General features: G+C 25.3%; 1 protein-coding gene and 1 pseudogene across 1 annotated transcript in view; both read right to left on the minus strand.

Moving 5' to 3' along the window:
- The window catches only part of LOC137235148 (glutamate receptor ionotropic, kainate 1-like), a 2,828,327-nt gene that overhangs the window by 1,173,759 nt on the left and 1,629,535 nt on the right, over positions 1-25,033 (minus strand). The window lies entirely within an intron of this gene.
- Positions 4,668-5,704, minus strand: LOC137234530 (NADH-ubiquinone oxidoreductase chain 2-like; annotated as a pseudogene).

Raw genomic sequence — 25,033 nt, forward strand, 5'->3', positions numbered from 1 at the left:
AATTATGATTATAGGTAGAATTAATACGATTTCTACATCGAAGATTAAAAAAATAATTGTAATTAAAAAGAATTGTAAAGAGAAGGGTAATCGTGATGATGATTTAGGGTCAAATCCACATTCGAATGGTGAGCATTTTTCTCGATCTCTTAAAGTTTTTTTAGATAAAATAGATGCAAAAATTATGATAATTGTTGTAATAATTATAATTAATATTATTATTGTTAAGATTAAATAAATTATCTATACTACTGTTATTAGTAGTCTTTATGATTGGAAGTCAAATATACAATTATATTATATAGATTTATTAATTAATTGGCTATATTTTATAGATATTAGTAAATTATTAATTTCCTCATCAATAAATTGAGATATATAATAGTAATCATACAATATCTACAAAATGTCAATATCAAGCAGCTGCTTCAAATCCGAAATGATGGGTTTTTGAAAAATGATAATTTAAGTGGCGCATTAAACAAATTAATAAAAAAGTTGTTCCGATTAATACATGAATTCCATGGAATCCTGTAGCTATAAAAAATGTAGACCCATAAATAGAGTCTGCAATTGTAAATGGGGCTTCAATATATTCATAAGCTTGAAGAATTCTAAAATAAATTCCTAATAAAATTGTAAAAAATAATCCTTGTGTTGTTTGTGAATAATTATTTTCCATTAATCTATGGTGAGCTCATGTAATTGTTACTCCTGATGTTAATAAAATAATAGTATTTAATAAAGGAATTTGGAAGGGGTTAAAAGATTTAATTCCTATAGGTGGTCATAAAATACCTAATTCAATTGATGGGGCTAATCTACTATGAAAAAAAGCTCAAAAAAATGATAAAAAAATAAAATTTCTGATAAAATAAATAAAATTATTCCTCATCGTAATCCTAGTGTTACAGGTAATGTGTGTAGTCCTTGGAATGTTCCTTCTCGTGAAATATCTCGTCATCATTGATAAATAGTTAAAATTGTAATAATATTACCTAATAAAAATAGTGAAATATCATATTGATGGAATCATTTTACTAATCCTGATATTGAAATTATTGCTCCAATAGCTCCTGTTAAAGGTCAAGGGCTAAAATCTACTAAGTGAAAAGGATGATTTGCATGTGTTTTTATTTTATAAAATAAATTAATTGATTTCTCTAGAATATAAAGTTCTTAATACTGCAAATACATAAGATTGAATAATTGCAACTGCTGATTCAAGAATTAATAGTGCAATTTGACTAATCAATAATAATAATATAATTATTTTATTAATAGAAGATCCTGTATTTCCTAATAAAGTTAATAGTAAATGACCAGCAATTATATTAGCAGTTAATCGTACTGCTAAAGTTCCTGGTCGAATAATATTACTAATAGTTTCAATGCAAACTATAAATGGTATTAGAATTTTAGGTGTTCCTTGAGGGACTAGATGAGTGAACATATGTTGAGTATTATTGATTCAGCCATAGATTATAAAACAGATTCATAAAGGTAATGCTATTGTTAATGTAAAAATTAGGTGTCTAGTTCTTGTAAAAATATATGGGAATAATCCTATAAAATTATTTAATAAAATTATTGAAAATAATGAAATAGAGATAAAAGTAGATCCTGAGTAACTTTTTGGTCCTAATAAAGTTTTGAATTCTTTATGTAAAGATATTAAGATTAAATTTCATATAATATTTCATCGAGAAGGAATTAATCAATAAGTTGATGGAATAATTAATAATCCAATAAATGAACTTATTCAATTTAATGATAAGTTAAAAATTCTTGATGAAGGATCAAATACAGAAAATAAATTAGTTACCATTTTCAGTTGAATGAATTAATTATTTTATTTTTAAAATAATTAGATTTAGATGTTTGATTAATTAATGAATAATAATTAATAATTCTAAATATAATAAATGTTATTAAAAATATAAAAAATAATATTAATCATCTAATAGGGGCTATTTGTGGAATTAAAAAATATTAACTAAAATAATTAATAATTTTAGTTTGACATACTAATGTTATAAATTTAACTAATTTTTTTTTATTATGAAATAATTTTGTTATAAAATTCATTAGAAGTAATTGCTAATTTACTATTAAATGGTTTAAGAGACCAATACTTGCTTTCAGTCATCTAATGATGAATTATTATTAATTCATTTAATAAAATTTTTTATAGGAATTCTTTCAATTACAATAGGCATAAAACTATGATTAGTTCCACAAATTTCAGAACATTGTCCAAAAAATAACCCAGGTCGGTTAATTATAAAATTAGTTTGGTTTAATCGCCCTGGTGTTCTATCAATTTTTACACCAAGAGCAGGAATAGTTCATGAATGAATAACATCTGCTGCTGCTAAAATTCGAATTTGTGAATTTATAGGTAAAACTACTCGATTATCTACATCTAATAATCGAAAATTATTATTAATCATTTCGTTTGTTGGGATTATATAAGAATCAAATTCAATATTTAAAAAATCTGAATATTCATATTTTCAATATCATTGATGACCAATAGTTTTTAATGTTATTGATGGTTCATTAATTTCATCTAATAAATATAATAATCGAAGTGATGGGAAAGCAATAAATAATAATATAATTGTTGGGAGAATCGTTCAAATTATTTCAATAGTTTGCCCATGTAATAAATTTCTATTTGTATATTTATTAAAGAATAATATAAATATTAAATAACTGACTAATATTGTAATTATAATTAAAATTATTAATGTATGATCATGAAAAAAAGTCAATTGTTCTATTAAAGGTGATGCACTATCTTGAAGTCTAAAAGTGGCTCATGTTGTCATTTAATTTCTAATAAAAGTAAAATCTTTATATATGAAGCTTAAATCCATTGCACTAATCTGCCATATTAGAAATTAGTTAATAAAGGTAATTCAGAGTATCTATGTTCTGATGGGGGAGTATTTTGAGATCATTCAATTGAAGATCTAAATTGTATAGGATATAAAACTATTCGGTTAGAAATTATACTTTCTCAAATAATAAATAAAAATAATAAGATTCTTATTAATGAAATAGATGAACCAATTGTGGAAGTAATATTTCATGTAGTATAAGCATCTGGATAATCTGAATATCGTCGTGGTATTCCTGCTAAACCTAAGAAATGTTGAGGGAAGAATGTTAAATTTACACCTAAAAATATAATTAAAAATTGAGTTTTTAATCAAATAGGATTTAAAGTTAATCCTGTAAATAAAGGGTATCAATGGATGAGTCCAGCTATAATAGCAAAAACTGCTCCTATAGATAAAACATAATGGAAATGTGCAACTACGTAATAAGTGTCATGTAGAATAATGTCAATTGATGAATTAGCTAGTACTACTCCTGTTAATCCTCCTACGGTAAATAAGAACACAAATCCTAAAGATCAAAGTATTGTTGGAGAATATGTTAATTGAGTTCCATGTAATGTTGCTAATCAGCTAAAAATTTTGATACCTGTAGGGACAGCAATAATTATAGTTGCTGAAGTGAAATAAGCTCGTGTGTCTACATCTATTCCTACTGTAAATATGTGATGAGCTCATACAATAAATCCTAATAATCCAATTGCTATTATAGCATAAATTATTCCTAAAGAACCAAAAGTTCCTTTTTTTCTTGATTCTTGTCTAATAATATGAGAAATTATTCCAAATCCAGGTAAAATTAAAATATAAACTTCTGGATGACCAAAAAATCAAAATAAATGTTGATATAAAATAGGATCTCCACCACCTGCTGGGTCAAAAAATGATGTATTTAAATTTCGGTCTGTTAATAATATAGTAATAGCTCCTGCTAGAACTGGTAAGGATAATAAAAGTAAAAGAGCAGTTAATATTACTGCTCATACAAATAAAGGTATTCGATCAAATGTAATACCTGTTGATCGTATATTAATAACAGTAGTAATAAAATTTACTGCTCCTAAAATAGAAGAGATTCCGGCTAAATGTAAAGAAAAAATAGCTAAGTCAACAGATGCCCCTCTATGTGCAATAGTAGATGAAAGAGGAGGGTAAATTGTTCAACCTGTTCCAGCCCCAGTTTCTACCATACTGCTGATGAGTAATAATGTAAGGGATGGGGGCAATAATCAAAAACTTATATTGTTTATTCGAGGGAATGCTATGTCAGGAGCTCCTAGTATAAGGGGTACTAGTCAATTTCCAAATCCTCCAATTATAATTGGTATAACTATAAAGAAAATTATTACAAAAGCATGAGATGTAACAATTATATTATAAATTTGGTCATTTCCAATTAAGTTACCTGGATGACCTAATTCAGCTCGAATAATAATTCTTAATGAAGTTCCAATTATTCCTGCTCAAGCTCCAAAAATAAAATATAATGTTCCGATATCTTTATGATTTGTTGAAAATAACCATTGTCGCGACTAAGTGCGATTTATTTATGGTATATTCAATGGTGTAATTAAATGGCTGAATTTTAGGCGGTAGATTGTAAATCTATTTATAAGAATATTTCTTTTTAATTAAAGTTAGTTTTATAGTCAATAATGACATTAGATTGCAAATCTAAAGGAGTAATTAGATTACTAAGGCTTAAAAGGTTCTACTAATATTTATAGCTTTGAAGGCTATTAGTTTTTTTAACTTAAAACCTTCAAATATTAGTAGAATAGTGGATGGACAATAGAAATTGTAATTAAACTAAATGTTGAAATAAAAGAAATTATTAATATTCATTTAATAAAAAAATTATTTGATTTTATTGAAAATATTCAATTATTCTCATAATAGTTTAATGTGAATGTAGAAAAACACAATCGTAAATAAAAAAATAATGTAATTAATGATATTGTTACTATAATTGTTGTCAATAAGTATTGATTATTTATAATTAAATGTTGAATTACTAATCATTTTGGTAAGAATCCAATAAATGGTGGTAATCCTCCTAAAGATAGTAAATTTAATAATAAAATAAATTTTAAAATTTTTAAATTGAAAAATGAATTGAATAATTGATTAATATAATAAATTTCAAAATTTTTGAATAAGAAAATTATACTAAATGATAAAAATGAATAAAATCAAAAATATGTCATTCATAATATTTCATTAATTTGTATTGCTGCTAATATTCATCCTAAATGAGTAATAGATGAAAAAGCTATTAATTTTCGTAATGAAGTTTGATTTAATCCTCCTAAAGAACCAATAATAATTGATGTAATAATAACAATATTTATAAAATTAATATTAATTAAATAAGAAATTAATATTATAGGGGCAATTTTTTGTCATGTTATTAAAATTAAATTATTATTTCATGATAACCCTTCTATGACTGTTGGAAATCAAAAATGGAAAGGAGCAGTACCTCTTTTTAATAATAAAGAAGAAATTAAAATTCATTTACTAAATAAATAATCATTTTGTATTAATAAAGTATTTATGTATATTATGATAATACAAAATAATAGAATTGCTGATGCAATTGTTTGGATTAAAAAATATTTTAGAGAAGCTTCTGTAGATATTAGATTATTATTGTTATTATCTCTTATTAGGGGGATAAAAGATAATAAATTAATCTCTAAACCTATTCAAGCTCTTAATCAAGAATTTGATGAAATTGTGATTATTGTTCTTATTAGTAATATTGAAAAGAATATAATTTTTGCAGAATTATTAATAATTAAAAAGAAAAGGATTTATAACCTTTATAAATGGGGTATGAACCCAGTAGCTTTATTAGCTTATCTTTTTATATTTTAGTGTAAGATGCACATAAGTTTTTGATACTTTTAGAAATGGTTTAATTCCATTAAATATAATGAAGGTAATAGAATTACATTATTTATCCTATCAAGATAACCCTTTTTTCAGGCAATTCATTAATTTAAAATAGACGATTTCTATTGTACTTTTTTGAATGAAAAATTATCTTTTTTAAAATTAAAGATTAAATTTCATCATAAAATAAACATGTTTTTTTTTTTTTATACTAATAATTTAGAAAAATTTATGAAAAATTAATTTTAAATATGTAATATATTAAATAATTAAAATTGGTGTTTGAAAAATTACTGATTTTAATTTTATTTAAGTAATAAAAAATTCTAATATAGATAGGTATGAGAGTTAAAATCACAACTTTAATATAAATATATAGATGTATATCGTTTATTTATATTTAATATTTAGATTTATTAAAATTTCTAATAATAGATTATAATATTAATAATCAAATTTTAATATACTAATCTCTATTTTTAAATTTTAGGGTTTTTTTGGACAAGATTAGTATGCATCTATTAATATATTAAATATTTATATATATATAGATATTTATTGATCTTTATAGTATATCTATAAATTATAATGAATGAAACATAATTTTTAAATAAAATGTCATGTATATAAAATAATTGAATGGAAAGTGTCTATTTTGGTATAAAGAAAATTAATCAATAACAAAATTTTAAAAATTTTTTTAAAAATTTCGAAATTTTTTGCAATAAAAAAAAAAAAAAATTATAGAAATGATTAATAATTTAAAATTTTTAATATTGTAAAAATTGAAATTTTGTTAAAAATTAAAAATTTTTAAATTATTTGTTTTTAAAATTGTGGAATTTGATAATTTTAAAATTTATTATTTATAATTTTATATTCTATTTAAATTTTATTGTTTAATAAATGTAAATTTTATATACTATATTTTATTATTTATAAATATTTAGTATTTATTTTTAAAAATTGAAAATTAAATTATTTGATTTTATAAAAAATAAATAAAAAATTTTAAAATTATTGATTATTTTTATTTAATATTTTATTATGAAATTGATTTTTATTAAAAATTTTAAATTATTGATTATTTTTAATTTTAATTAATAATTAATTAGGGGTTAATTATTAATCATTTATTAAAAATTTTAAATTATTAATTATTTTTTAAAATTATTTGTTTAAATATTTATTAATAATTAAATTTTTACAATTTTAAAATTTTTTATTTATTGATTATTTTTGATAATTTTATTTTATTTTATTGAATATTAACTAATAATTAATTAGGGGTTAATTATTAATTATTTATTTTATTAAAAATTTTAAAATTATTATTTTCATAATATTAACATTTTTATTACAGAATGAATTTATGAAAAAATTTTAGGGAGGTTAATTACTATATTTAAATATTTATTTAAAAATAATTTATTAATAAAAATATAATTTTAATTATTAAATATAATTATCTATTAATATTAAATAATAATATTGAAAATTGAAATTAAATTATTTTATTTTATTAAAATATAATAATTATAGATTTTAAAATTATTGATTATTTTTGTTTAATATTTTATTAAGAAATTGATTTTTATTAAAAATTTTATAATTATTGATTATTTTTAATTTTATTTAATAATTAATTAGGGGTTAATTATTAATTATTTATTAAAAATTTTAAATTGTTAATTATTTTTTAAAATTATTTGTTTAAATATTTATTAACAATTAAATTTTTATAATATTAAAAATTCTATTTTAATTGATTATTTTTAATAATTTTATTTTATTTTATTGAATATTAATTAATAATTAATTAGGGGTTAGCTATTAATTATTTGTTTTATTAAAAATTTTAAAATTATTATTTTCATAATATTTACATTTTTATTACAAAATGAATTTATGAAAAAATTTTAGGGAGGTTAATTACTATATTTAAATATTTATTTAAAAATAATTTATTAATAAAAATATAATTTTAATTATTAAATATAATTATCTATTAATATTAAATAATAATATTGAAAAATGAAATTAAATTATTTTATTTTATTAAAATATAATAATTATAGATTTTAAAATTATTGATTATTTTTGTTTAATATTTTATTAAGAAATTGATTTTTATTAAAAATTTTATAATTATTGATTATTTTTAATTTTATTTAATAATTAATTAGGGGTTAGTTATTAATTATTTATTAAAAATTTTAAATTGTTAATTATTTTTTAAAATTATTTGTTTAAATATTTATTAACAATTAAATTTTTATAATATTAAAAATTCTATATTTATTGATTATTTTTAATAATTTTATTTTATTTTATTGAATATTAATTAATAATTAATTAGGGGTTAGTTATTAATTATTTGTTTTATTAAAAATTTTAAAATTATTATTTTCATAATATTTACATTTTTATTACAAAATGAATTTATGAAAAAATTTTAGGGAGGTTAATTACTATATTTAAATATTTATTTAAAAATAATTTATTAATAAAAATATAATTTTAATTATTAAATATAATTATCTATTAATATTAAATAATAATATTGAAAATTGAAATTAAATTATTTTATTTTGTTAAAAAAATTGATTTAAATTATTAATCATTTCTATATAATTTTATATTATAAAATTGATTTTTATTAAATTTTTAAAATTATTAATTATTTTTGATTTTATTTAATAACTATAAATTATTTAATTTTATTAAAGATTTTATATTTATTAATTGTTTTTGATAATTTTATTTTATTTTATTGAATATTAATTAATAGTTAATTAGGGGTTAGTTGTTAATTATTTATTTTATTAAAAATTTAAAAATTATTAATTATTTTTATAATATTTAATATTTTATAAATGTGAGGAGTTAAATGTTAATATAAATTTTAAATAATTTATAAATTAAGATTTAATTTAAATTATTTAATGTAGTAAGTTTATATTTATTAATAATAAATATAAATTTTAAAAATTGAAATAAATTTTATTTTGTTAGAAAAATATTTTAGATTCTAGAATTAATAATCGTTTTTATGATTTTTAATAATCGGGGATTGCCCATATTGCTTTTTTTTTTTTTTTTTTTTTTAAATGTATGAAAACATTTATTTGAAGCAATTTTTTAATTTTATATTTTATTTAATAATTTGGGAAAAATTTAAACAACGTGACATCAGGACGGACAAGGCGACAGCTGTTTCGATTATACCTTGTAAATCTCTTCAAAGCCTTTTCTCCCGGGAGTGGGAGTCGAACTCGCACCCCTACGATAGTTGAAATGGTTGTAAACGCATTCAGCTACGTCATGCCTGTTGTAAAGTCTTTCCCAATTGCCTTCTTTTTGCATATTTTAATCTTTTACACATTGCATACTTCGTATGCAATTATGTGTTAAAGCTATGCTTGGCACGGCGGTTTTCAAAGAAACTTTGGTTTTGTTGCTGTTTTCGTTCTATTTATAGAACTACAACGAATTAACCAATTTTGTCTGTTTGTATGATTTTTAATAATCGGGGATTGCCCATATTGCTTTTTTTTTTTTTTTTTTAAATGTATGAAAACATTTATTTGAAGCAATTTTTTAATTTTATATTTTATTTAATAATTTGGGAAAAATTTAAACAACGTGACATCAGGACGGACAAGGCGACAGCTGTTTCGATTATACCTTGTAAATCTCTTCAAAGCCTTTTCTCCCGGGAGTGGGAGTCGAACTCGCACCCCTACGATAGTTGAAATGGTTGTAAACGCATTCAGCTACGTCATGCCTGTTGTAAAGTCTTTCCCAATTGCCTTCTTTTTGCATATTTTAATCTTTTACACATTGCATACTTCGTATGCAATTATGTGTTAAAGCTATGCTTGGTACGGCGGTTTTCAAAGAAACTTATGGTTTTGTTGCTGTTTTCGTTCTATTTATAGAACTACAACGAATTAACCAATTTTGTCTGTTTGTATGATTTTTAATAATCGGGGATTGCCCATATTGCTTTTTTTTTTTTTTTTTTAAATGTATGAAAACATTTATTTGAAGCAATTTTTTAATTTTATATTTTATTTAATAATTTGGGAAAAATTTAAACAACGTGACATCAGGACGGACAAGGCGACAGATGTTTCGATTATACCTTGTAAATCTCTTCAAAGCCTTTTCTCCCGGGAGTGGGAGTCGAACTCGCACCCCTACGATAGTTGAAATGGTTGTAAACGCATTCAGCTACGTCATGCCTGTTGTAAAGTCTTTCCCAATTGCCTTCTTTTTGCATATTTTAATCTTTTACACATTGCATACTTCGTATGCAATTATGTGTTAAAGCTATGCTTGGTACGGCGGTTTTCAAAGAAACTTTGGTTTTGTTGCTGTTTTCGTTCTATTTATAGAACTACAACGAATTAACCAATTTTGTCTGTTTGTATGATTTTTAATAATCGGGGATTGCCCATATTGCTTTTTTTTTTTTTTTTAAATGTATGAAAACATTTATTTGAAGCAATTTTTTAATTTTATATTTTATTTAATAATTTGGGAAAAATTTAAACAACGTGACATCAGGACGGACAAGGCGACAGCTGTTTCGATTATACCTTGTAAATCTCTTCAAAGCCTTTTCTCCCGGGAGTGGGAGTCGAACTCGCACCCCTACTATAGTTGAAATGGTTGTAAACGCATTCAGCTACGTCATGCCTGTTGTAAAGTCTTTCCCAATTGCCTTCTTTTTGCATATTTTAATCTTTTACACATTGCATACTTCGTATGCAATTATGTGTTAAAGCTATGCTTGGTACGGCGGTTTTCAAAGAAACTTTGGTTTTGTTGCTGTTTTCGTTCTATTTATAGAACTACAACCAATTAACCAATTTTGTCTGTTTGTATGATTTTTAATAATCGGGGATTGCCCATATTGCTTTTTTTTTTTTTTTTAAATGTATGAAAACATTTATTTGAAGCAATTTTTTAATTTTATATTTTATTTAATAATTTGGGAAAAATTTAAACAACGTGACATCAGGACGGACAAGGCGACAGCTGTTTCGATTATACCTTGTAAATCTCTTCAAAGCCTTTTCTCCCGGGAGTGGGAGTCGAACTCGCACCCCTACGATAGTTGAAATGGTTGTAAACGCATTCAGCTACGTCATGCCTGTTGTAAAGTCTTTCCCAATTGCCTTCTTTTTGCATATTTTAATCTTTTACACATTGCATACTTCGTATGCAATTATGTGTTAAAGCTATGCTTGGTACGGCGGTTTTCAAAGAAACTTTGGTTTTGTTGCTGTTTTCGTTCTATTTATAGAACTACAACGAATTAACCAATTTTGTCTGTTTGTATGATTTTTAATAATCGGGGATTGCCCATATTGCTTTTTTTTTTTTTTTTTTTTTTTTTTTTTTTTTTTTTAATGTATGAAAACATTTATTTGAAGCAATTTTTGAATTTTATATTTTATTTAATAATTTGGGAAAAATTTAAACAACGTGACATCAGGACGGACAAGGCGACAGCTGTTTCGATTATACCTTGTAAATCTCTTCAAAGCCTTTTCTCCCGGGAGTGGGAGTCGAACTCGCACCCCTACGATAGTTGAAATGGTTGTAAACGCATTCAGCTACGTCATGCCTGTTGTAAAGTCTTTCCCAATTGCCTTCTTTTTGCATATTTTAATCTTTTACACATTGCATACTTCGTATGCAATTATGTGTTAAAGCTATGCTTGGTACGGCGGTTTTCAAAGAAACTTTGGTTTTGTTGCTGTTTTCGTTCTATTTATAGAACTACAACGAATTAACCAATTTTGTCTGTTTGTATGATTTTTAATAATCGGGGATTGCCCATATCGCTTTTTTTTTTTTTTTTTTTTTTTTGTTTTAAATGTATGAAAACATTTATTTGAAGCAATTTTTTAATTTTATATTTTATTTAATAATTTGGGAAAAATTTAAACAACGTGACATCAGGACGGACAAGGCGACAGCTGTTTCGATTATACCTTGTAAATCTCTTCAAAGCCTTTTCTCCCGGGAGTGGGAGTCGAACTCGCACCCCTACGATAGTTGAAATGGTTGTAAACGCATTCAGCTACGTCATGCCTGTTGTAAAGTCTTTCCCAATTGCCTTCTTTTTGCATATTTTAATCTTTTACACATTGCATACTTCGTATGCAATTATGTGTTAAAGCTATGCTTGGTACGGCGGTTTTCAAAGAAACTTTGGTTTTGTTGCTGTTTTCGTTCTATTTATAGAACTACAACGAATTAACCAATTTTGTCTGTTTGTATGATTTTTAATAATCGGGGATTGCCCATATTGCTTTTTTTTTTTTTTTTTTTTTTTTAAATGTATGAAAACATTTATTTGAAGCAATTTTTTAATTTTATATTTTATTTATTAATTTGGGAAAAATTTAAACAACGTGACATCAGGACGGACAAGGCGACAGCTGTTTCGATTATACCTTGTAAATCTCTTCAAAGCCTTTTCTCCCGGGAGTGGGAGTCGAACTCGCACCCCTACGATAGTTGAAATGGTTGTAAACGCATTCAGCTACGTCATGCCTGTTGTAAAGTCTTTCCCAATTGCCTTCTGTTTGCATATTTTAATCTTTTACACATTGCATACTTCGTATGCAATTATGTGTTAAAGCTATGCTTGGTACGGCGGTTTTCAAAGAAACTTTGGTTTTGTTGCTGTTTTCGTTCTTATAGAACTACAACGAATTAACCAATTTTGTCTGTTTGTATGATTTTTAATAATCGGGGATTGCCCATATTGCTTTTTTTTTTTTTTTTTAAATGTATGAAAACATTTATTTGAAGCAATTTTTTAATTTTATATTTTATTTAATAATTTGGGAAAAATTTAAACAACGTGACATCAGGACAGACAAGGCGACAGCTGTTTCGATTATACCTTGTAAATCTCTTCAAAGCCTTTTCTCCCGGGAGTGGGAGTCGAACTCGCACCCCTACGATAGTTGAAATGGTTGTAAACGCATTCAGCTACGTCATGCCTGTTGTAAAGTCTTTCCCAATTGCCTTCTTTTTGCATATTTTAATCTTTTACACATTGCATACTTCGTATGCAATTATGTGTTAAAGCTATGCTTGGTACGGCGGTTTTCAAAGAAACTTTGGTTTTGTTGCTGTTTTCGTTCTATTTATAGAACTACAACGGATTAACCAATTTTGTCTGTTTGTATGATTTTTAATAATCGGGGATTGCCCATATTGCTTTTTTTTTTTTTTTTTTTTTTTTTTAAATGTATGAAAACATTTATTTGAAGCAATTTTTTAATTTTATATTTTATTTAATAATTTGGGAAAAATTTAAACAACGTGACATCAGGACGGACAAGGCGACAGCTGTTTCGATTATACCTTGTAAATCTCTTCAAAGCCTTTTCTCCCGGGAGTGGGAGTCGAACTCGCACCCCTACGATAGTTGAAATGGTTGTAAACGCATTCAGCTACGTCATGCCTGTTGTAAAGTCTTTCCCAATTGCCTTCTTTTTGCATATTTTAATCTTTTACACATTGCATACTTCGTATGCAATTATGTGTTAAAGCTATGCTTGGTACGGCGGTTTTCAAAGAAACTTTGGTTTTGTTGCTGTTTTCGTTCTATTTATAGAACTACAACGAATTAACCAATTTTGTCTGTTTGTATGATTTTTAATAATCGGGGATTGCCCATATTGCTTTTTTTTTTTTTTTTTAAATGTATGAAAACATTTATTTGAAGCAATTTTTTAATTTTATATTTTATTTAATAATTTGGGAAAAATTTAAACAACGTGACATCAGGACGGACAAGGCGACAGCTGTTTCGATTATACCTTGTAAATCTCTTCAAAGCCTTTTCTCCCGGGAGTGGGAGTCGAACTCACACCCCTACGATAGTTGAAATGGTTGTAAACGCATTCAGCTACGTCATGCCTGTTGTAAAGTCTTTCCCAATTGCCTTCTTTTTGCATATTTTAATCTTTTACACATTGCATACTTCGTGTGCAATTATGTGTTAAAGCTATGCTTGGTACGGCGGTTTTCAAAGAAACTTTGGTTTTGTTGCTGTTTTCGTTCTATTTATAGAAGTACAACGAAATAACCAATTTTGTCTGTTTGTATGATTTTTAATAATCGGGGATTGCCCATATTGCTTTTTTTTTTTTTTTTTTTAAATGTATGAAAACATTTATTTGAAGCAATTTTTTAATTTTATATTTTATTTAATAATTTGGGAAAAATTTAAACAACGTGACATCAGGACGGACAAGGCGACAGCTGTTTCGATTATACCTTGTAAATCTCTTCAAAGCCTCTTCTCCCGGGAGTGGGAGTCGAACTCGCACCCCTACGATAGTTGAAATGGTTGTAAACGCATTCAGCTACGTCATACCTGTTGTAATCGTTTTTATTTTATATTTTATTATGAAATTGATTTTTATAAAAAATTTTAAAATTATTAATCATTTTTATAATAATTTATATTTATAAATATGAGAGGTTAATTATTAGAATATTAAATTTAAAATAATTTATAAATGAAGATTTAATTTAAATTATTTAATATATCTATTAGTATTAAATAATTTTAAAAATTGAAATAAATTATTTTATTTTGTTAGAAAAAAAATATTTTAGATTCTAGAATTATTAGTCGTTTTTATTTTATATTTTATTATGAAATTGATTTTTATTAAAAATTTTAAATTATTAATCATTTCTATAATAATTTATATTAAATATTGAGGTTAAGTATTAGAGTATAAAATTGAAAATAATCTATAAATGAAAATTGAATTTAAATTATTTTATATAGTTATTTATCTTTATAAAATATAAATTTTAAAAATTGAAATAAATTATTTTATTTTGTTAGAAAAAAATATTTTAGATTCTAGAATTATTAGTCGTTTTTATTTTATATTTTATTATGAAATTGATTTTTATTAAAAATTTTAAATTATTAATCATTTCTGTGATAATTTATATTAAATATTGAGGTTAAGTATTAGAGTATAAAATTGAAAATAATTTATAAATGAAAATTGAATTTAAATTATTTTATATAGTTATTTATTTATATAAAATATGAATTTTAAAAAGTTAAATAAATTATTTTATTTTGTTAGAAAAAAATAGTTTAGATTCTAGAATTATTAGTCGTTTTTATTTTATATTTTGTTATGAAATTGATTTTTATTAAAAATTTTAAATTATTAATAATTTTTATATTATTTTGTATTTTATATTATTAAATTAATTTATGAAAAAATTTTTAGGGAGGTAAATTACTATATAAAATTATTAATTTGATAATAATTAGTAATTTATAATATTAAAAATTTTAAATTATTAATCATTTTTATAATTTATATTTTTATTATTAAAATTAATTGTTTTTATTATTTGAATTTAATATTTATTATTTATTTTTATATTTTTTTTATAAATTTATTTTTAATATAAAGTTTTATTTTAGCTTATTTTTTATTAGAAATTTATTTTATATGTAAATTTTTGTGTGTATTAATATTTATTTTAATAATTAATAATTTAAATTTTATTCTCAGTAATTAGTTTTATTAATCAATTAAGATTGGAATTAGTAATTTTATTTAGTATTGGTTAAATTTGTGCCAGCATCCGCGGTTATACAAATAATACAAGTAAAAATTTTTCGATGTAAGATATAAATTAAATATATATATAAATTTATTAAGTGAAATTTTAAATTTATAATAGTTTTTAAATTGATTTTATTTAGTCTTAAAAATTTTATTATTAAACTAGGATTAGATACCCTATTATAAAAAATGTAATTATTTTTCATTAAGGTAGTATTAGTTATGTTCTTGAAACTTAAAAAATTGGCGGTATTTTAGTCTATTCAGAGGAACCTGTTCTATAATTGATAATCCACGATGTACCTCACTTAAATTAGTTTTCAGTTTATATACCGTCGTTATCAGAATATTTTATTAGAATAATAATTTTCAATAATTTGTATTTAAATTCATATCAGATCAAGGTGTAGCTTATATTTAAGTAGAAATGGGTTACAATAAAATTATTTAAATGAATTTAAATTTTAAATGTTTAATGAAATTGGATTTGGTAGTAAAATTTTAAAGATAAAAAATTTGACTTTAGCTCTAAAATATGTACATATCGCCCGTCGCTCTTATTCTAAAATAAGATAAGTCGTAACATAGTAGATGTATCGGAAGGTGTATCTAGAATGACAATTTAAAGCTTATAGAGTAAAGTGTTTCATTTACATTGAAGAGATTTTTGTGCAAATCAATATAAATTGAATTTAATATTTATTTATTTATTTATTTTATGATTTATTTATATTATTATTTGTTTAATTTATATTAAAAGTAATTATAAAAATTAGTGTTTTAGTAATTTTTAATGAAAAAATAAATTTAATTATAGTTTATTTGTATTGTGAAAGATTATTGAAATAATTTGAAAAATTTTTATTTTATAAGAAAAATTTATTTTTTGTACCTTGTGTATCAGGGTTTATTAAATAATTAATATTAAAAATATTGATCTCGATTTTATAAGAGTTAATAATTTATTAAATTTAATGTATTAAAATTATTTTAAATAAGTTATTAGAAATGAAATGTTATTCGTTTATAAATATATCTAGTTTTTTTTAGAAATAAATTTAATTTAGTAATTTTTGATTTATTTATTTATTTTGTTAATAAATAAATTTATTAATTATAATATTTTAAGGGATAAGCTTTAAAATAAATTATTATAAATGAGATAAATTAGTTAAAAAATATATGCTTAGAATTAGCAATTATTATTAATTTTTTTAAAAATTATTTTATTTAAATATTATTTATTAATGTTTTAATTTTTTATAAAAAAAATTTTTTGTAATTTTATTTGAAAAGAAATAATGATTAAATTAGTATATACACATATATAAGTAATTTTTAACGAAAAGTTTATATAAAGAACTCGGCAAATATATTACTCGCCTGTTTAACAAAAACATGTCTTTTTGAGTTAATTTTAAAGTCTGACCTGCCCAATGAAAATTTTTAATGGCCGCAGTAATTTAACTGTGCAAAGGTAGCATAGTCATTAGTCTTTTAATTGAAGGCTTGCATGAATGGTTGGATGAAGTATAATCTGTTTCATATAAATTTATTATAGAATTTTATATTTTAGTAAAAAAGCTAAAATTTTGTTAAAAGACGAGAAGACCCTATAAATCTTTATAATTTTAAAAATTTTTATTTTTTAGATTGATTTTATATTAATTTTTAAAATTATTTTATTGGGGTGATATTAAAATTTAATTAACTTTTAATTAATTTTTATCATTAATTTATGATTTATTGATCTATTATTAATGATTAAAAGAATAAGTTACTTTAGGGATAACAGCGTAATTTTTTTGGAGAGTTCTTATTGATAAAAAATTTTGCGACCTCGATGTTGGATTAAGGTAAATTTTAGGTGTAGTTGCTTAAATAATAAGTCTGTTCGACTTTTAAACCCTTACATGATCTGAGTTCAAACCGGTGTAAGCCAGGTTGGTTTCTATCTTTAATACATATTATAATATCTTAGTACGAAAGGACCAGTTATTAAAATAATTATATTTTATTTATGTGAATTTTATTAATATAATTTAATTAACAATTTTGGCAGATTAGTGCATTAAATTTAGAATTTATAAATGTAATTTTTAATTACAAATAGTACTTGTTTATTTTTGAATTATTTTTAACTTTAATTGGTTCATTAATTTTAATTATTTGTGTTTTAGTGAGAGTTGCTTTTTTAACTCTTTTGGAGCGTAAAGTATTAGGATATATTCAAATTCGAAAAGGTCCAAATAAGGTTGGTTTATTAGGAATTCCTCAACCTTTTTGTGATGCAATTAAATTATTTACTAAAGAACAAACTTATCCTTTATTATCGAATTATATTTCTTATTATTTTTCTCCAACTTTTTCTTTATTTCTTTCTTTAGTTGTTTGATTTTGTATACCTTTGTTTGTTAAATTATTTTCTTTTAATTTAGGATTGTTATTTTTTTTAAGTTGTGCTAGATTAGGTGTTTATAGAATTATAATTGCTGGTTGATCGTCAAATTCTAATTATGCTTTATTAGGAGGGTTACGGGCAGTTGCTCAAACAATTTCTTATGAAGTTAGAATAGTTTTAATTTTATTATCTTTTGTTTTTTTAATTGGAAGATATAACATTTTTCAATTTTTTTATTATCAAAAGTATATTTGATTTTTAGTAATTTTTTGCCTATTAGATTTGTTTGATTTTGTATTTGTTTAGCTGAAACTAATCGAACTCCTTTTGATTTTGCTGAAGGTGAAGCTGAATTAGTTTCTGGGTTTAATGTTGAATATAGAAGAGGTGGATTTGCGTTAATTTTTATAGCTGAATATTCTAGAATTTTATTTATGAGAATATTGTTTAGAGTTATTTTTTTAGGTTGTGATTTATTTAATTTTGTGTTTTATTTAAAATTAGTATTTATTTCTTTTGTATTTATTTGAGTTCTTGGTACTTTACCTCGGTTTCGTTATGATAAATTAATATATTTAGCTTGAAAGTGTTTTTTACCAATTTCTTTGAATTGTTTATTATTTTTTATTGGATTTAAGTTGTTGTTGTTAAATTTTATTTAATTAATTTTGTTAAGTAAAGTTAATAGAAAGTATTTTTCTATATTATGTTTTCAAAACATATGCTTATTCAAGCTCATTAACTATTTAATTAAATTATCTCATCATTTATTAATTATAGGATTTGTAATATAATATAAAAAGTAAATAATTGTTAAAATTTGGCCTACAATAATATAAGGAGTTTCTACTGGTCGTGCTCCAATTCATGTTAGTAAAATTACTGTAATAATTATAATTCAAAATAAAATTTTATTTATAGGATAAAATTGAATTCCTCGGAAATTTCTTAAGTTATAAAATGGAAGAATTGTTAAAATTGCAATTGATATAATTAGTGCTATAACTCCTCCTAATTTATTAGGAATTGACCGTAAAATTGCATAAGCAAATAAAAAATATCATTCTGGTTGAATATGAATAGGAGTCATTAATGGATTTGCTGGAATAAAATTATCTGGATCTCCTAGTAAATATGGGTGGGTTAATGTTAATAATATTAATGTTGAAATTATAATAATGAATCCAACAATATCTTTGTAAGAAAAATAAGGATGAAATGGGATTTTGTCAATATTTGAATTTAATCCAATAGGATTATTTGATCCTGTTTGATGTAAGAATAATAAATGAATTATTGTTATAGCTAGTACAATAAAAGGTAAAATAAAATGGAAAGTAAAGAATCGAGTTAATGTAGCATTATCAACTGCAAATCCTCCTCATACCCATTGGACTAAATTTATTCCTAAATAAGGTATTGCTGATAGTAAATTTGTAATAACTGTTGCACCTCAAAAAGATATTTGACCTCATGGTAATACATATCCTATAAAAGCTGTTGCTATTACTAAAAATAAAATTAAAATTCCAATTAATCATGTAGGTGTAAATAAATAAGATATATAATAAATTCTTCGTCCAATATGTAAATAAATACAAATAAAAAAAAATGATGCGCCATTAGCATGTAATGTTCGTAATAATCAACCGTAGTTTACATCTCGACAAAGATGATTTACTCTATCAAAAGCTAAATTAATATTTGCGGTGTAATGTATGGCTAGGAATAAGCCTGTTATAATTTGAATAATTAAACATAATCCTAATAATGAGCCAAAATTTCATAAAGTTGAGATATTAATAGGTGTTGGTAAATCAATTAAAGCATTATTAGTAATTTTAATTAAGGGGTGTTGATTTCGAAAAGGTTTATTCATTAGTTTATAATTCGTAGTGGTCCATAAAATATATTAGTAATTTTTACTACGGCAATTAATGTAATTAATAAATAGTTTATTAATATAATAGTTATTATATTTGTTGGGTAGTTATATAATTTATTAAGTATAATAGAATTTTCTTGTATATATGATTTTATATCATATATTGTTTTTATTTCATTATTTTCTATGTAGTTTAATATAAAAGGTTTATCTAAGAAAATTGAAATTATTATTATAATAATGAATATTATAATACATGAAATTGTTATTTTAATTGATAATGAAAATATTTCTTTTGATGCTAGTGAAGTGACATAAATAAATAATACTAATATTCCTCCTAAAAAAATTTGAAATAAAATATAAGAAAATCAGAATGTTTTATATAATATTCCTGTTAATATGCAAATTTGTAGTGTTTGTATAAGTAATATTAGTCCTATAGCTAATGGATGATTTATTTGAATAAAAATTAATCTAGAAATTAATGTAGTAATAAAAAAAAATAATTGAATTATACAAGGGATAATTTATTAAAATATTAATTTTGGAGATTAATGATAAAGAAGTTTCTTTTTTCTTGAAGTTTTAAAAAATGATTTTTATTTTTGATTTACAAGACCAATGTTTTTGTTAAACTATTAAAACTAATGTTAATCATTTTATATTGAATGTTACCTTTTATTTTATTTTTAATTGGAGTTTTGGTATTTGTTTCTAATCGTAAACATTTGTTATCAATATTATTAAGATTAGAATATATTGTTTTGAGTTTATTTTTTATATTATTTATATATTTAAATTTGATAGATTATAGATTATTTTTTAGAATTTTGTTTTTAATTTTTAGAGTTTGTGAAGGAGTATTAGGTCTTTCAATTTTAGTTTCACTAATTCGAACTTATGGAAATGATTATTTTCAATCTTTTAATTTATTATAATGTTGAAATTTATTTTTATATTAATTTTTATACTTCCTATTTGTTTCATAAAAAAAAATTTTTGAATGGTTCAATTTTTATTATTTTTGATAATATTTATAATAATTTTATTTAATTTTAGTTTTAATTATTTTATAAATATTTCTTATTTTTTAGGAATAGATGTTCTTTCAAATGGATTAATTTTATTAAGAGTTTGAATTTGTATTCTTATATTAAATGCTAGTTATATAATTAATAAATTGTATAATTATAAAAATTTATTTTTATTAAATATTTTAATTTTATTAATATTTTTAATTTTAACTTTTAGTTCAATAAATTTATTTATGTTTTATTTATTTTTTGAAAGTAGATTAATTCCTACATTATTTTTAATTTTAGGTTGAGGTTACCAACCTGAGCGTTTACAAGCTGGAATTTATTTATTATTTTATACTTTATTTGTTTCTTTGCCTATATTAATTAGTATTTTTTATTTATATAATATTTTCATAAATTTAAATTTTTATTTTTTGTATAATTATTTATTTAATTATGATTTATTGTATTTGTCATTAATTATACCTTTTTTAGTAAAAATACCTATATTTTTAGTACATTTATGATTACCTAAAGCTCATGTGGAGGCTCCTGTTTCAGGTTCAATAATTTTAGCAGGAATTATATTAAAATTAGGGGGTTATGGTTTATTACGAATTTTTTCATTTTTACAGTTTAGTGGATTTAAATATAACTATATTTTTATTAGAATTAGATTAGTTGGAGGATTTTTAATTAGTTTAGTTTGTTTAGGTCAAACTGATTTAAAATCTTTAATTGCTTATTTTTCTGTTTCTCATATAAGAATTGTTTTAAGAGGTATTTTAACATTAAATTATTGAGGCTTATCTGGTGCTTATGTATTGATAATTGCTCATGGGTTTTGTTCATCTGGTTTATTTTGTTTAGAAAATATTACTTATGAACGATTGGGGAGTCGTAGATTATTAATCAATAAAGGTTTATTAAATTTTATACCTTCAATGACTTTATGATGGTTTTTATTGTGTATTTGTAATATATCTGCTCCTCCATCATTAAATTTATTAGGAGAGATTTCTTTATTAAATAGAATTATTAGATGATCTTGGTTAAGTATAATTATATTATCATTAATATCTTTTTTTGGAGCTTGTTATACTTTGTACTTATATGCTTATACTCAACATGGAAAAAATTTTTCTGGGCTATATTCTTTTAGAATGGGGAAAATTCGAGAATATCTTCTTTTATTTTTACATTGATTTCCATTAAATATATTAATTTTAAAAAGAGATATTTGTATAATTTGGTTTTAAAATTTAAATAGTTTAATTAAGATATTGATTTGTGATGTCAATGATATGATTTATAATCATTTTAAATTGTGAAAAAATTATCTATTTGTAATATTGGATTTTTAATATTAATTAATTTTAGATTTTTATTTTTTTTTATAAGTTTAAATTTTTTATTAAAGAATTTAATTTATTTTTTAGAATGGGAAATTATTAGATTAAATTCTTCTAGAATTGTTATAACTTTTTATTTGATTGAATAAGATTTTTTTTTTTTTTTTTTTTTTTTGTTACGTGGAAGGAGGAAATGCTTTATGCACTAACCGGGTTGTTAAGCCTCGGTGCTACTCTCTGTAGCAGCGAGCCTCTCCGAGTGTAGGACTCCCTTTCTTTTTCTTTATGGTCTACCCACTAAAACCTAACCTCCCACGGCCCGCGCATTTTCCGCACCTGGGACCGCGTTTAGCATAACTTCGGGCACGGAAGCGCGCTACGTGAGCTCTTTGGCTACTCTCACGTTATTGGGCTAAGCAACCATCTTGCCGTTTAGCGAGGAGAATAGTCCTTGCATATCTGCTGACCATGTCCCATCTGTCATTTCCGCAGGTCATTTTATTGATGACACTGCCCGGGGATAGGCCACCTAGTGTTACTTCCACTCTTCTTCGTTGCTGTGCGAAGTGATCGCATTCGAAAAAGGTGTGGCGTACGTCGTCTATGAGCCCACAGTATAAGCAATTCGGATTTTCAACCATGCCCATCCTGTGGAGGTATTCCCGGAAGTAGCCGTGGCCACTTAAAAACTGTGTCAGGTAGAAGTCGACCTCTCCATGTGGCCGTTCTAACCATGGCTCCAGCTCGGGAATCAGTTCCCTGGTCCACTTGCCTGCAGTGCTGCAGCTCCATTGCTGTTGCCAGCGTCGGATAAAATCTTTTCGCGCCTGCGCGGCAGCAACATCTCTACGTACTTCTCCTCGGAGGTGGTAAATTGATTTCCTCTCCTCAGCGAGAAGATGTATCGGTATGGTTCCCGCAATAACAAGAACTGCGTCTGCGGATACCGTGCGGTAAGCTGAGGCAATTCGTAGCGCCCCTCTGCGTTGGATAGAAGTAATAGCTGCTCGATACTTTCGGAATTTCATTGCATCCGCCCAAATCTCTGCACCGTACAAGAGTATAGAATCCGAAGCGGAAGCAAGCAACTTTCTTATACATGGCCTTGGCCCGCCTGTGTTTGCCATTAATCGACTTAAGTATCCTATGGTCCGTGCAGTTTTCTCACAGGCTCCTTGAAAGTGTTCCGAGAAGGTTAGTTTGCTATCTAGCCTCGCCCCAAGGTATTTCGTGGAGCTGCGTGTTTGTACTTGTTGTTCTCCAACCATCATATTCGTAATGGTGGGAATTCGTCTCTTCGTGAGGATTACGATCTCAGTTTTCGCTGTCGCGAGCTGAAGTCCATGGTCACTCATCCATCTATTTACACTGCGCATTACTTGGTTTAATTTAAGCTGCGCCAGCTCGCAGTTCCGTGCTGTAATTACGGCAGCCACGTCGTCTGCGAAAGCGACAAGAAAAGCACTATCTGGCATGTGCAAACGAAGGAGGCTGTCATACGAAGCATTCCAGAGGTCGGGACCTAACACCGATCCCTGGGCCGCTCCGCCTGTTATCCTCACCTTTCTCTGACCTTGGTTTGTTTCGTACGTGAGCCAGCGAACTTTTAGGTAGTCCCCTAATATGGCTAGTAGATAAGGAGGTACCTTGAAAGAGTGTTTCAGCGCATCGAGCATATCGTCCCACCTGACGGAATTGAAGGCATTTTTCACGTCCAGCGTGACCAGTAAGACAACCGGCCTAACTTGGTGGCACGCGGTTTCGGCTTTCCTTACCGCATTTATAACCTCGGCTATGGCATCTATTGTGGAGTGACCTTTCCGGAACCCATGCTGCCGATGGGACAGACCACCTCCATCGTCAATGGCTGCTATCAGCCGTTGTTTAAGGAGGCTTTCCATCATTTTCCCGGCCGTGTCGAGCATGCATAATGGTCGGAAAGACGACGGGGAGTTCGGGTCTCCCTTGCCTTTCGGGATTAGCACGAGGTGCCCTGTCTTCCACCTTGTAGGAAAGATCCTGGCTTCCAGGCATTTGTTATACATGTGCAACAGCAACTCAGGACTGCTCTTAGCAGCCAGTCTTATTGCTTCAGCTGGTATCCCATCTGGTCCTGGCGCTTTACCGGGCTTCATTCTGTGTAGGGCCGCTTTTAGCTCACCTTCACTGAACGGCTGCACGTCGTGGCCTTCGTGGGTGACGTGGCCACCCTCTCTGCTTGTGCGAGTGAGGAACAGAGCATCTACTATACTTCGCATCTTCCCCTCATCCATCGTTTGGTTCGGTGGGCGGAATTTCCCCATTACTATTTTATACCCTTGTCCCCAAGGATCACAATCAACTTCTTTGCAAAGCTTTTTCCAGCTATCAAGTTTGCTTTGCTTTATGGCGGCACAGAGAACCTTTTTTGCTCTTTTGTATGCCTCCGCATGCTCTAGCGCGTCAGGCCTGCTGCGTGCACGGGTTGCCAGCCTTCGCTTTCTGTGGCATACCCTGCGTAGTTCGGCGATTTCGCTACTCCACCAGTGCACTTGTTTTTTGCCTCTCCTAGGCCCTTTTCGTGGCATTGAGGTCTTGCATGCGTTGTTCAGACAACGCATGGTGGCTTCTACCGTAGCGTTCGCCACTTCGGCACTGTCGACTATCTGTCGTGCGCTCGCTTGTACAACAGCGGAGAACTTTGCAGCGTCAACCTTAGAGGCGTCCCATTTTTTTTTTCATACGGGGCGGTCTCTCTGTCCGACTTTGCCCTGAGTCATTAAGATGGAAGGTGATGTAGTTATGGTCACTACCCGTGAGATCCTCCATCACCCTCCATCCAGCCGCCTTTGACAGCAGGTTTTCCGATACTAATGTAATATCAGGGATAGAGTGTCCAAAGCCTGGTCGCCGATATGTCGGGGTCGTGCCGGTATTCAGAATGAC

This window comes from Eurosta solidaginis, chromosome X (assembly GCF_040869045.1).
Source record: "Eurosta solidaginis isolate ZX-2024a chromosome X, ASM4086904v1, whole genome shotgun sequence".
In the NCBI taxonomy this organism is placed as follows: domain Eukaryota; kingdom Metazoa; phylum Arthropoda; class Insecta; order Diptera; family Tephritidae; genus Eurosta; species Eurosta solidaginis.